Below are 13,288 nucleotides of genomic sequence, written 5' to 3' on the forward strand. Positions count from 1 at the left end.
GGGTGTAGAATTTGTGGGTTTGGGTTTAGAGTTTAGGCCTTATGATTTATGGTTTAGGGTTTAGTGTTTAGGGTTTAGTGTTTTTGGGGTTGTGTTTAGGGTTTAGGGCTTGTGGTTTAGGGTTTAGTGTTTAGGGTTTAGGGTTTAATGTTTTGGGTTTAGAGTTTTGGGTTTTGGGTTTTGGGTTTAGGGTCTACGGTTTAGGGTTTAGGGTTTAGGGTTTTGGGTTTTGGGTTTAAGGTTTATGGTTTAGCGTTTATGGTTTTGGGGTTTGGGTTTAGGGTTTAGCGTTTATGGTTTTGGGGTTTGGGTTTAGGGTTTATGGTGTATGGTTTAGCATTTAGGGTTTGGTGTTTACGGGTTATGGTTTAGGGTTTTGGGTTTTGGGTTTATGGTTCAGGTTTTCAGGTTTACGGTTTTGGGTTTACCTTTAGGGTTTAGTGTTTATGGGTTAGGGTTTAGGGTTTAGGATTTGTGTTTTAGGGTTTGGTGTTTATGGGTTAGGGTTTAGGGTTTAGCGTTTGTGGTTTAGGGTTTAAGGTTTAGGGTTTATGGTTTAGGGTTTAGGATTTATAGTTTAGGGTTTATGGTTTAGAGTTTAGGGTTTGTAGTTTTATGGTTTAGTGTTTAGGATTTATGGTTTAGGGTTTAAGGTTTAGGGTTTAGGGTTTAAGCCTTAGGGTTTAAGGGATTAAGGTTTAGGGTTTAAGGTTTGTGTTTTAGGATTTTGTGTTTGTGCGGTGATGTTTAGGGTTTAGGATTTTGGGTTTTGGGTTTATGGTTTAAGGTTTATGGTTATTGGTTTAGGGTTTGTGGTTTATGGATTAGTTTTTATGGTTTAGGGTTTAGGGTTTAGGATTTATGGGTTATGGTTTATGGTTTAGGGTTTAGGGTTTAGGATTTATGGTTTATGGTTTTGGGTTTATGGTTTAGGGCTCAGGGTTTAGGGTTTAGTATTTAGGGGATAGAATTTAGTGTTAAGGATTTGTATTTTAGGGTTTGGTGTTTGTGGGCTGGGTTTTAGCATTAAGGGTTTGTGGTTTAGGGTTTGTAGTTTGTGGTTTAGGGTTTAGGGTTTAGGGTTTGGGGTTTGGGGTTTAGTATTTAGGGTTTAGGTTTTATTGTTTATGTTTTAGGGTTTGGGGTTTAGGGTTTAGGGTTTATGGTTTATGGTTTAGGTTTTATTATTTAGGGTTTGGATTTGTGGTTTAGGGTTTTGGTTTAGAGTTTATGGTTTAGGGTTTAGGTTTAGGGTTTGTGGTTTATGGATTACTATTTAGGATTTATGGTGTAGGGTTTGGGGTTTAGGGATTAGGGTTTATGGTTTATGGTTTAGGGTTTAGGATTTAGGAATTTTGGTTTAGGGTTTATGGTTTAGGGTTTGGGTTTATGGTTTAGGGTTTAGGGTTTATGGTTTAGGGTTTTTGGCTGAGGGTTTAGGGTATATGGTATAGGGTTTAGGGTTTAGGGTTTATGGTTTAGGGTATATAGTTTATGGTTTGGGGTTTTGGGTTTAGGGTTTACGGTCTAGGGTTTATGTTATATGGTGTAGGATTTAGGGTTTATGGTTTATGGTTTATAGTTTGGAGTTTCGGGTGTATGGTTTATGGTTTATGGTTTATGGTTTTGGGTCTTGGGTTTAGGGTTTATGGTTTACGGCTTAGGTTGTATGGTTTAGGGTTTAGGATTTATGATTTAGGATTTAAGGTTTAGGGTTAAGGGTTTATGGTTTGGGGTTTTAGGTTTGGGGTTTAGGGTTTAGGGTTTGGTGTTTGTGTGTTAGTGTTTAGGGTTTAAGCCTTAGGGTTTATTGTTTAGGGTTTGTGGTTTAGGGTTTAGGATTTAGGGTTTGTGTTTTAGGGTTTTGTGTTTGTGGAATGGTGTTTAGGATTTAGGGTTTTGGGATTTTGGTTTATGGTTTAGGGTTTAGGATTTATGGTTTATGGTTTTGGGTTTATGGTTTAGGGCTCAGGGTTTAGGGTTTAGTATTTAGGGGTTAGAATTTAGTGTTTAGGATTTGTATTTTAGGGTTTGGTGTTTGTGGGATGGGTTTTAGCATTAAGGGTTTATGGTTTAGGGCTTGTAGTTTGTGGTTTAGGGTTTACTATTTAGGAGTTTAGGGTTTAGGGTTTTAGGGTTTGGGGTTTAGGGTTTTGTTTTATGGTTTATGGTTTATAGTTTATGGTTTAGGGTTTTGGGTTTAGGGTTTACGGTCTAGGGTTTATGTTATATGGTGTAGGATTTACGGTTTATGATTTACGGTTTAGGGTTTCTGGTTTATGGATTACTGTTTAGGATTTATGTTTTAGGGTTTAGGGTTTATGGTTTAGGGTTTAGGGTTTAGGGTTTAGGGTTTAGGGTTTAAGGTTAAGGATTTTTGGTTAGGGTTTATAGTTTATGATCGAGGGTGTAGGGCTTAGGGTTTGTTGTTTGTGGTTTGGTCATTAGGGTTTAGGGTTTATGGTTTAGGATTTAGGGTTTATGGTTTAGGGTTTTTGGCTTAGGGTTTAGGGTTTAGGGTATAGGGTTTAGGGTTTATGGTTTATGGTTTATGGTATATGGTTTATGGTTTAGGGTTTTGGGTTTAGGGTTTACGGTCTAGGGTTTATGTTATATGGTGTAGGATTTACGGTTTATGATTTATGGTTTATGGTTTGGGGTTCAGGGTCTATGGTTTATGGTTTATGGTTTATGGTTTTGGGTCTTGTGTTTAGGGTTTATGGTTTACGGCTTAGGTTTTATGGTTTAGGGTTTAGGATTTATGGTTTAAGGTTTATGGTTTAGGGTTTAGGGTTTATGGTTTGGGGTTTGGGGTTTGGGGTTTGGCGTTTAGGGTTTGGTGTTTGTGGGTTGGGGTTTAGGGTTTAGGCCTTAGGGTTTATGGTTTAGGGTTTGTGGTTTAGGGTTTATGGTTTGTGGTTTAGGGTTTAGGGTTTTGTGTTTGTGGGATGGTGTTTAGGATTTACAGTTTTGGGTTTTTGGTTTATGGTTTAGGGTTCATGGTTTAGGGTTTAGAGTTCATCATTTAGGGATTAGGTTTTATGGTTTTGGGTTTAGGGTTTATGGTTTATCATTTTGAGTTTAGGGTTTCGGGTTTAGGATTTACGGTTTATGGTTTAGGTTTTATGGCTTAGGATTTATGGTTTATTGTTTAGGGTTTTGGGTTATGAGTATAGGGTTTAGGGTTTAGGGGGTAGGGTTTGGGGTATAGGGGGTAGGGTTTATGGTTTATGATTTTGGGTTTTGGGTTTAAGGTTTAGGGTTTACGGTTTAGGGTTTAGGGTTTACGGTTTAGGGTTTAGGTTTTATGGTTTATTATTTTGGATTTTGTGTTTTGAGTTTAGAGTTTAGGGTTTAGGGTGTAGGGTTTGTGGTTTAGGGGGTAGGGTTTAGGGTTTGTGGTTTAGGGTTTACTCTTTAGGGTTTAGGGTTTACGGTTTTGTGTTTATGGGTTAGGGTGTAAGGTTTAGAATTTGGGGTTTAGGGGGTAGGGTTTAGGGTTTATGGGTTAGGATTTAGGGTTTAGGGTTTAAGGTTTGGAATTTATGGGTTAGGGTTTAGTGTTTTGGGTTTTAGGGTTTAGGGTTTAGGGTTAAGGGTTTAGGATTTATGGTTTTGGGCTTTTGATTTAGGGTTCAGGGTTTAGTGTTATGGGTTCAGCGTTAGGGTTTAGGATTTAGGTTTTATGGTTTAGGGATTTAGGTTTATGGTTTGGGGTTTAGGGTTTAGAATTTGTGGGTTGGGGTTTAGACTTTAGGCCTTATGATTTATGGTTTAGGGTTTAGTGTTTAGGGTTTGTGTTTTAGGGTCTTGTGTTTGTGGGGTTGTGTTTAGGGTCTAGGAATTGTGGTTTAGGGTTTAGGGTTTAGGGTTTAGGGTTAAAGGTTTTGGGTTTAGGATTTTAGGGTTTATGGTTTATGGTTTTGGGTCTTGGGTTTAGGGTTTATGGTTTACGACTTTGGTTGTATGGTTTAGGGTTTAGGATTTATGATTTAGCATTTAAGGTTTAGGGTTAAGGGTTTATGGTTTGTGGTTTCGGGTTTGGGGTTTAGGGTTTAGGGTTTGGTGTTTGTGTGTTAGGGTTTAGGGTTTAAGCCTTAGGGTTTATGGTTTAGGGTTTGTGGTTTAGGGTTTAGGATTTAGGGTTTGTGTTTTAGGGTTTTGTGTGTGTGGAATGGTGTTTAGGATTTAGGGTTTTGGGATTTTGGTTTATGGTTTAGGGTTTAGAATTTATGGTTTATGGTTTTGGGTTTATGGTTTAGGGCTCAGGGTTTATGGTTTAGTATTTAGGGGTTAGAATTTAGTGTTTAGGATTTGTATTTTAGGGTTTGGTGTTTGTGGGATGGGTTTTAGCATTAAGGGGTTGTGGTTTAGGGTTTGTAGTTTGTGGTTTAGGGTTTAGTGTTTAGGGGTTTGGTGTTTAGGGTTTTAAGGTTTGGGATTTAGGGTTTTGTTTTAGGGCTTATGGTTTAGGGTTTAGGGTTTTGGGGTTTGGGGTTTGTGGTTTAGGATTTAGTGTTTAGGTTTTATTGTTTATGTTTTAGGGTTTGGGCTTTAGGGTTTAGGGTTTATGGTTTAGGGTTTAGTTTTTATTATTTAGGGTTTGGGTTTGTGGTTTAGGGTTTGGGTTTAGGGTTTATGGTTTAGGGTTTAGGTTTTATGGTTTATGGTTTAAGGTTTATGGTTTATGGTTTAGGGTTTGTGGTTTATGGATTACTGTTTAGGATTTATGTTTTAGGGTTTAGGGTTTAGGGTTTACGGTTTAGGCTTTATGGTTTAGGATTTAGGGTTTAAGGTTAAGGATTTTTGGTTAGGGTTTATAGTTTATGATCGAGGGTGTAGGGCTTAGGGTTTGTTGTTTGTGGTTTGGTCATTAGGGTTTAGGTTTTATGGTTTAGGATTTAGGGTTTATGGTTTAGGGTTTAGGGTATAGGGTTTAGGGTTTAGGGTATAGGGTTTAGGGTTTATGGTTTATGGTTAATGGTATATAGTTTATGGTTTAGGGTTTTGGGTTTAGGGTTTACGGTCTAGGGTTTATGTTATATGGTGTAGGATTTACGGTTTATGATTTATGGTTTATGGTTTGGGGTTTAGGGTCTATGGTTTATGGTTTATGGTTTAAGGTTTTGGGTCTTGGGTTTAGGGTTTATGGTTTACGGCTTAGGTTGTATGGTTTAGGGTTTAGGATTTATGGTTTAAGGTTTATGGTTTAGGGTTTAGGGTTTATGGTTTGGGGTTTGGGGTTTGGCGTTTAGGGTTTGGTGTTTGTGGGTTGGGGTTTAGGGTTTAGGCCTTAGGGTTTATGGTTTAGGGTTTGTGGTTTAGGGTTTATGGTTTGTGGTTTATGGTTTATGGTTTTGTGTTTGTAAGATGGTGTTTAGGATTTACAGTTTTGGGTTTTTGGTTTATTGTTTAGGGTTCATGGTTTAGGGTTTAGGGTTCATCGTTTAGGGATTAGGTTTTATGGTTTTGGGTTTAGGGTTTATGGTTTATCATTTTGAGTTTAGGGTTTCGGGTTTAGGGTTTACGGTTTATGGTTTAGGTTTTATGGTTTAGGATTTATGGTTTATTATTTAGGGTTTTGGGTTTTGAGTATAGGGTTTAGGGTTTAGGGGGTAGGGTTTGGGGTATAGGGGGTAGGGTTTATGGTTTATGATTTTGGGTTTTGGGTTTCGGGGTTAGAGTTTATGGTTTATGGTTTAGGGTTTACGGTTTAGGGTTCAGGTTTTATGGTTTATTATTTAGGATTTTGTTTTTTGAGTTTAGAGTTTAGGGTTTAGGGGGTAGGGTTTGTGGTTTAGGTGGTAGGGTTTAGGGTTTGTGGTTTAGGGTTTACTCTTTAGGGTTTAGGGTTTACGGTTTTGTGTTTACGGGTTAGGGTGTAAGGTTTAGGATTTGGGGTTTAGGGGGCAGGGTTTAGGGTTTATGGGTTAGAATTTAGGGTTTAGGGTTTAAGGTTTCACTACAAGAAAAACACCCATTCAGGTACACTTGAAAAGTGTAGCCAAAAGTGAAAAAAAATGATGCCTTAGGCTACGGCTACGCTTTTTGGAGTGATTCCTATTCGGCCGTTGCCTATTCTCAAAGGCTACGCTTTTCTGCACCAAGGGCTACGCTTTTGGCCTTTGAGAATAGGCTACGCTTTTCAAGTAATGATATCTAGGACCAAAGGCTACGCTTTTCAGCTTTTATTTTTCCAGAATAGACTACGCTTTTCAACACTATTGCATCACTTGTAAAGCGTATATATATAATTATCTAATAATTATTAATACAACATAATAGTTAATATGATTACATATATAATAATTTTGCATATTTATTTAAATGAGTTGAATATTACAAAATAAAAATAATACATAATTATACTAAATAATTTCTTTATATAATAAAAATTATCTCTAACCAAAATATATTTATAATATTGATCCAAAAGTACAAGAATGAAGTTAACTGTAAAAATCTATACATCTCAAACTAAAGTAAGCATAGCCATATCAAAACCATAATATCACTTAGCCAATAAAAGTATCTTCTAATAAAAATCATTAGTCAACCATACATGTAAAGATTCTAAATAGCACTCTATCTTAGCCAATAAACCACAATAATAGTCATTTTTTAATCTTAATTTTAACTCGATTTATCACCAAAGAAACACAAGGTTCTCAAAAGCTATAGACACTTAAAAGAGTTGGAGCTAACATTTCAAGAATACATAATAATGAGTAATGACTAACAAATATGATATATAAGGTGCCAAAATAGGTCAGAGACTACTTCATAACAAACAAAAATCTGCTGACTTTGGAAATAGACCTCTCAAAATCAAAATGAGCAATTAGATAGATGAGACTAAGATTCTTCAATTCAGAAAATAATGCAATATGTTCACAGAATAATCCTGACTCTTGAATAGACCTCTCTGACAAATAAAGACTTAACTGTCGAAACAGAAAAATAAAACTGACAAATCCAAACCATAAACCATTGCATTGAAGTGATGAAATATAATTCATTATATTAGGGAATAATTATAATTTTAATTGAAACGCATATTGCATTGAAGTGATGAAATTAACAGTACTTAATTATGACTTGAGAAGCATTACATACCTTCTATCTAGCAAGTGTGTCCCAATTTATATCCTTAAAGAAAACATGTTCTTTCACCTGGATAATTAAGCATCTATCAATGTGACGTTTGAAGTGCAAGTAAAATGAAATATGATCATAAAAATGGGGAACAAGCATCTGTATGCTAATAAGAAATTAAATCACCTCTGATGCACCTCTAGCTCCAAGTCTTTGGTTAGGATCTTCAGTCAATAATCTGTAAATAAACACATCTCAGGTACTAATCCAAGAAAATATTCATTTTTCTATCCTAATCGTGACTTCAACTTAGCACAATAACGCAGGACAAAAAACCATAATTTATAACAGATCGGCATCCAGCAAAGGGAGCATAAAGAAAAAGCTTTAGATAGAATAAAACTTAGATTTTGTACAAACTATAATTATATTTTCATTTTTACACAAAGCCACAGTTAAGAGGGGGGTAAAAAACGAATCATGGGCTTGTTATGTAGTTGACATCAGTCAAATAATTCAGAACACCAAATACAATGGGATTGCTGTTCTCATGGTTTAAGGATAATACAATGTGAAAAGTGATCTTAAAACTTGTTTAAGAAAGAATAACAAACTACTATTTAAGATGGAAACAATGAGATAATAGATATGCATGTTCTAATGATGAAACATACTACTTCATTAGCATTTCAGTTTAGAGTTGTATATCAAGTTTTCCATGAACATAAAGACTTGAAATATATAGTTTTTGGGTTAAGCCCACAAAATCTGGTACAAACTTGGTACATATTAATGAAAAGCACCTGTTTGCTTTATTCTCTGAGAGAAAGGAGGCCAAGTTGATACCTTCCTAGTTGTGGCAAGGGATCCAGAGGGCATTGCTGCTACAAAAGATACTATGAACCTAATGAGGGACATCACAGAGTAAATAAGGGATAGTAAATAAGGGATAGTACATAAGTACATAGTAAAAATTGGTGAACCTGGTTCATTAGGATTTTCTCTCTTTCGCTACAATTAAATGGAATAGTGTTCTTAGTTTTTAATCAGTAACATAGGCTTTCTTAGCTGGACTATGTGGAAGACTAGAAACCAGTTCATATTTCAAAATAAAGAAATTAATCCAGCAACAACAATTATCTGAGCAATTAAGCATTGTGAATCAGAAACCTTGCCTTTTGCTCGTTTATGCCTTGAATCAGGTGCACAGCCTTGTGTGATAACATGCCAAATCCACTTGAACAGTTTCAATACTGAAAATTGATTAAAAATGTTAAAATAGACTCAGACTTTGTATTTGGTCCTAGCTCAGTATAATAACAACTATAGTAATTCATATATCAAACACGTAGTTTACTAATTGTATGCGAAAGTAATTACAATTAAAAAATAAAATCGCTAGTTTATGCATACAGGTTTTCTAAATTTCATGAAACAAAAGCAGAAAAAATAAATCAATTACTCTATTGTAAGCAACCTGTAAATGATTCGCAAGCAGATCAATGGCGTCTTGCTTAAGAAACTTCTTTGCTGAATTTCTCTTTCTCCTTATCACATTGATCCGATTCCTTGATTGTTTGATCAACGATTTGCTGAAAAACAAAAGGAGATAAACTGCAAAATTGAAAATCGAAATCTACATAATTACAATCAATGAAAGGTATTAAGAAGGAAGAAAAGAAGCAGAGAAATCGACACTTTCCTACAGAATGATTTCCCTAGTTTAGCATGCACGTATGAAATTTCCAGCACCTATTGCTTCCGTTTATGCCAAACACAGAAAGGAATCATAACAAATTGAGAATCAAAAGGCGAAACCCTCAAAATTAGAAAACCTAAAATTAGAACCCAAAACCCCCCAAAAATTCACAGAACCAATTGAAAATTGATACATACCTTCTGTATCTCAATTAGCCATTGCAGTTCATCATCACTATCAAAATCATACACACCTTTGAACTACAAAGTGAGAGCGAGTTAGAGAATGAGCAAGAAAGAGAGGATGCAGAACAGAGAATGCTTACCTGGTGACAGAGGATACGACGATGGTGTTGAGCAGTGACAGTGAAGAGATGAGCGGCGACGCAACGGCTTGGAGGTGGTGCAGCAGCTCAGCGGCGAGCTCCAGTTGACGGCAGCGCCGCGACAGAGCACAAAGGCGGCGATACATCCATCCTTCCTCCCTTCGAGCTCCTCGGCGGGGGCACAGAAGCCCGACGGTGGCAGAACGGCGACTGAAACAAGCCCTAGCAGTGGTGGTGGAGTTTCAGCAGCGACGAAGCACCTCCTTTTTCTCTCCTCCATCGCGTTTCCTCTCATCCTCGAGCTCTCTCTCTCACTGGCGCTCGACGACAACGGCGACGGCGGCGGAGCCCTAGACGGCGTCGTCCTCTCTTTCTTTCCTTTCCTTCTCCCTCTGATTTCTTCTCTCTTTCGTGTTTGTGTATGTTGAGTGAGGATGAGAGTGTGTGCTGCACTGCTGCGTGAGTGAGGGGGATTTTAGTAAGTGTTTGTTGAGGATTATATTAGGAGACATTTTAAAAGCGCACCTGAAACAGAATAAATAAGCTACTCTTTAAAAGCGTTTCCTTAGATGAGAAAAGTGTATTCATATATATTTAGATAAGGCTACGCTTTATAAGTGATTTCTAAAATACTTAAGGCTACACTTTTTAAATGATGCCACAATTGTGTATCCTTTTCTCATATAAAAAGGCAACACAGAGAAAAGCGTAGCCTATTCTATGAATAGGCTACGCTTTTCAAATGTAGCTTAAAAAAAGTGTGGCTGAATGGGTATTTTTCTTGTAGTGTTTGGAAGTTATGGGTTATGGTTTAGTGTTTTTGGTTTTGGGGTTTAGGGTTTAGGGTTAAGGGTTTAGGATTTATGGTTTTGGGTTTTTGATTTAGGGTTCAGGGTTTAGTGTTATGGGTTCAGCGTTAGGGTTTAGGATTTAGGTTTTATGGTTTAGGGATTTAGGTTTATGGTTTGGGGTTTAGGGTTTAGAATTTGTGGGTTGGGGTTTAGACTTTAGACCTTATGATTTATGGTTTAGGGTTTAGTGTTTAGGGTTTGTGTTTTAGGGTTTTGTGTTTGTGGGGTTGTGTTTAGGGTCTAGGAATTGTGGTTTAGGGTTTAGGGTTTAGGGTTAAAGGTTTTGGGTTTAGGGTTTTGGGTTTTGTGTTTTGGTTTTAGGGTCTATGGTTAAGGGTTTAGGGTTTTGGGTTTTGGGTTTAAAGTTTAGGTTTTAGGGTTTATGGTTTTGGGGTTTGGGTTTAGGGTTTATGGTGTATGGTTTAGCATTTAGAGTTTAGGATTTAGGGTTTGGTGTTTACGGGTTCTAGTTTAGGGTTTTGAGTTTTGGGTTTATGGTTCAGGATTTCAGGTTTAGGGTTTAGGGTTTACCTTTAGGGTTTAGTGTTTATGGGTTAGGGTTTAGGGTTTAGGATTTTTGTTTTAGGGTTTGGTGTTTATGGGTTGGGGTTTAGGGTTTAGAGTTTGTGGTTTAGGATTTAAAGTTTAGGGTTTATGGTTTCGGGTTTAGGGTTTAGGGTTTGGTGTTTATGGGTTGGGGTTTAGGGTTTAGGCCTTAGGGTTTATGGTTTAGGGTTTGTGGTTTAAGGTTTTGTGTTTGTGGGGTGGTGTTTAGGGTTTAGGGTTTTGGGTTTTGGGTTTATGGTTTATAGTTTAGGGTTTATGGTTTAGTGTTTAGAGTTTATGGTTTGTGTTTTTATGGCTTATGGTTTAGGATATATAGTTTAGGGTTTAAGGTTTAGGGTTTAGGGTTTATGTTTTGGGGTTTAGAGTTTAGCGTTTGGTGTTTCTAGGTTAGGGTTGAAGGTTTAAGCCTTAGGGTTTAAGGGATTAAGGTTTAGGGTTTACAGATTGTGTTTTAGATTTTGTGTTTGTGTAGTGATGTTTAGGGTTTAGGATTTTGGGTTTTGGGTTTATAGTTTAGGGTTTATGGTTTATGGTTTAGGGTTCGTGGTTTAGGGATTAGTTTTTATGGTTTAGGTTTTAGGGTTTATGGCTTATGGTTTAGGGTTTTATGTTTAGGGTTTAGGGTTTAGGGTTTACAGTTTAGGGTTTATGGTTTATGGGTTATGTTTAATTATTTAGGGTTTATGGTTTAGGGTTTAGGGTTTAGGTTTTATGTTGTGTGGTTTAAGGTTTAGGCCTTTGGAATTTTGGGTTTAGGGTTTATGGTTTAGGGTTCAGGGTTTAGGGTTAGGCCTTAGGGTTTATGGTTTAAGATTTGTGGGTTTGTGTTTTAGGGTTTTGAGTTTGTCGGGTGGTGTTTAGGGTTTTGGGTTTTGGATTTTGGGTTTAGAGTTTAGGGTTTGTGGGTTTATGGTTTAGGGTTTGTGATTTAGGGTTTAGGGTTTATGGTTTATGTTTAATGGTTTTGGGTTTAGGGTTTATGGTTTATGGTTTTTGGTTTTGGGTTTAGGGTTTAGGGTTTATGGTTTAAGGATTAGGGTTTAGGGTTTTGGGTTTATGGTTTAAGGTTTAGGTTTTATGGTTTAGGGTTTAAGGTTTGTGGTTTATGATTTAGGGTTTAGGGTTTAGGGGTTATGATATCTGGATTTGGTTTATGATTTACGGTTCAGGGTTTAGGGTTTTGGGATTTTGGGTTTAGGGTTTAGAGTTTTAGTGTATAGAGTTTTGGGTTTTTGGCTTAGGGTTTAGGGTTTAGGGTTTATGATTTATGGATTTGGTTTTATGATTTATGGTTCAGGGTTTAGGGCTTCGGGATTTTAGGTTTAGGGTTTAGAGTTTAGGGTATAGAGTTTTGGGTTTTTGGCTTTGGGTTTAAGGTTAAGGGTTTAGGGTTTAGGGTTTAGGGTTTAGGGTTTAGCCTTTATTGTTTGGTGTTTATGGGTTAGCGTTTAGGGTTTAGGATTTATGATTTAGGGTTTGGTGTTTGTGGGTTGGGGTTTAGGGTTTAGGGTTTATGGTTTGTGGTTTAGGGTTTATGGTTTAGGGTTTGGGATTTAGGGTTTAAAGTTTAGAGTTTAGGTTATATTGTTTATGTTTTAGGGTTCGGTGTTTAGGGTTTATGGTTTATGGTTTAGGTTTAATTGTTTAGGGTTTATGGTTTGGGGTTTAGGGTTTAGGTTTTATGTTGTGTGGTTTATGGTTTAGGCCTTTGGAATTTTGCTGTAAGGTATGGTGTTTAGTGTTTAGGGTTTATGGTTTAGTGTTTATGGTTTAGGGTTTAGGGTTTAGTCTTTAGGCTTTATGCCTTAGGGTTTATGGTTTAAGGTTTATGGGTTTCTGTTTTGGGGTTTTGGGTTTGTGGGGTGGTGTTTAGGGTTTAGGGTTTTGGTTTTTGGGTTTTGGGTTATGGGTTTAGGGTTTAAGGTTTGTGGGTTAATGGTATAGGGTTTGTGATTTATGGTTTAGGGTTTAGTGTTTAGGTTTATTGGTTTAGGGTTTAGGGTTTATGGTTTATGGTTTATGGTTTTGGGTTTAGGGTTTAGGGTTTATGGTTTAAGGATTAAGGTTTAGGGTTTTGGTTTTATGGTTTAAGGTTTATGTTTTATGGTTTAGGTTTTAAGGTTTATGGTTTACGATTTAGGGTTTAGGGTTTAGGGTTTATAATGTATGAATTTGGGTTTATGATTTACAGTACAGGGTTTAGGGTTTAAGATTTAGGGTTTAGGTTTTATGGTTTAGGGTTTAGAGCTTAGAGTTTATGGTTTGGGGTTTAGGGTCGAGGGTTTATGGTTTGGGGATTAGGGATTAGGGTTTTGGGTTTGGTATTTATGGCTTGGGGTTTAGGATTTATGGATTAGGGTTTGTGGATTAGAGTTTAGGGTTTAGGGTTTTTATTTTAGGGTTTTGTATATGTGGTGTTGTGTTTAGGGTTTAAGGTTTGGGGTTTTAGGTCTAAGGTTTATGGTTTAAGGTATAGAGTTTTGGATTTTGGGTTTAGGGTTTAGGCTTTATGGTTTAGGGTTTTGGGTTTATGGTTTTGGGTTTTGGGATTTGGGTTTAGGGTTTATGGTCTAGGGTTTTGGGTTTAGTGTTTTAGGCTTAAGGTTTAGGTTTTGTGGTTTATTGTTTAGGTTTTACCGTTTGGGGTTTAGTGTTTCAGGTTTAGGGCTTAAGGTTTATGGTTTAGGGTTTAGGGTTTGTAATGTAGGGTTTAGGGTTTAGGTTTTATGGTTTAAGATTTAGGGTATATGG

The 13,288-nt window shown here is 36.8% G+C and overlaps 1 long non-coding RNA gene across 2 annotated transcripts; it reads right to left on the minus strand.

Annotated features, from left to right (window-relative positions):
• Window positions 1-8,138: 8,138 nt before the first annotated feature.
• LOC127744525 (uncharacterized) lies at window positions 8,139-9,592 on the minus strand. 2 transcript variants are annotated; one of them, XR_008005479.1, is made up of 4 exons: window positions 9,120-9,592; window positions 8,992-9,054; window positions 8,573-8,853; window positions 8,139-8,348 (listed from the first exon to the last, which is right to left on the minus strand). It is a non-coding gene; the product is annotated as an uncharacterized LOC127744525 (long non-coding RNA). The 2 variants fall into 2 exon arrangements; XR_008005478.1 differs by having other exon boundaries at window positions 8,140-8,348; window positions 8,573-8,847.
• Between the last annotated feature and the right edge of the window lie 3,696 nt (window positions 9,593-13,288).

The sequence above is a fragment of the Arachis duranensis genome, unplaced genomic scaffold (assembly GCF_000817695.3).
Source record: "Arachis duranensis cultivar V14167 unplaced genomic scaffold, aradu.V14167.gnm2.J7QH unplaced_Scaffold_5501, whole genome shotgun sequence".
NCBI classification, from domain to species: Eukaryota; Viridiplantae; Streptophyta; class Magnoliopsida; order Fabales; family Fabaceae; genus Arachis; species Arachis duranensis.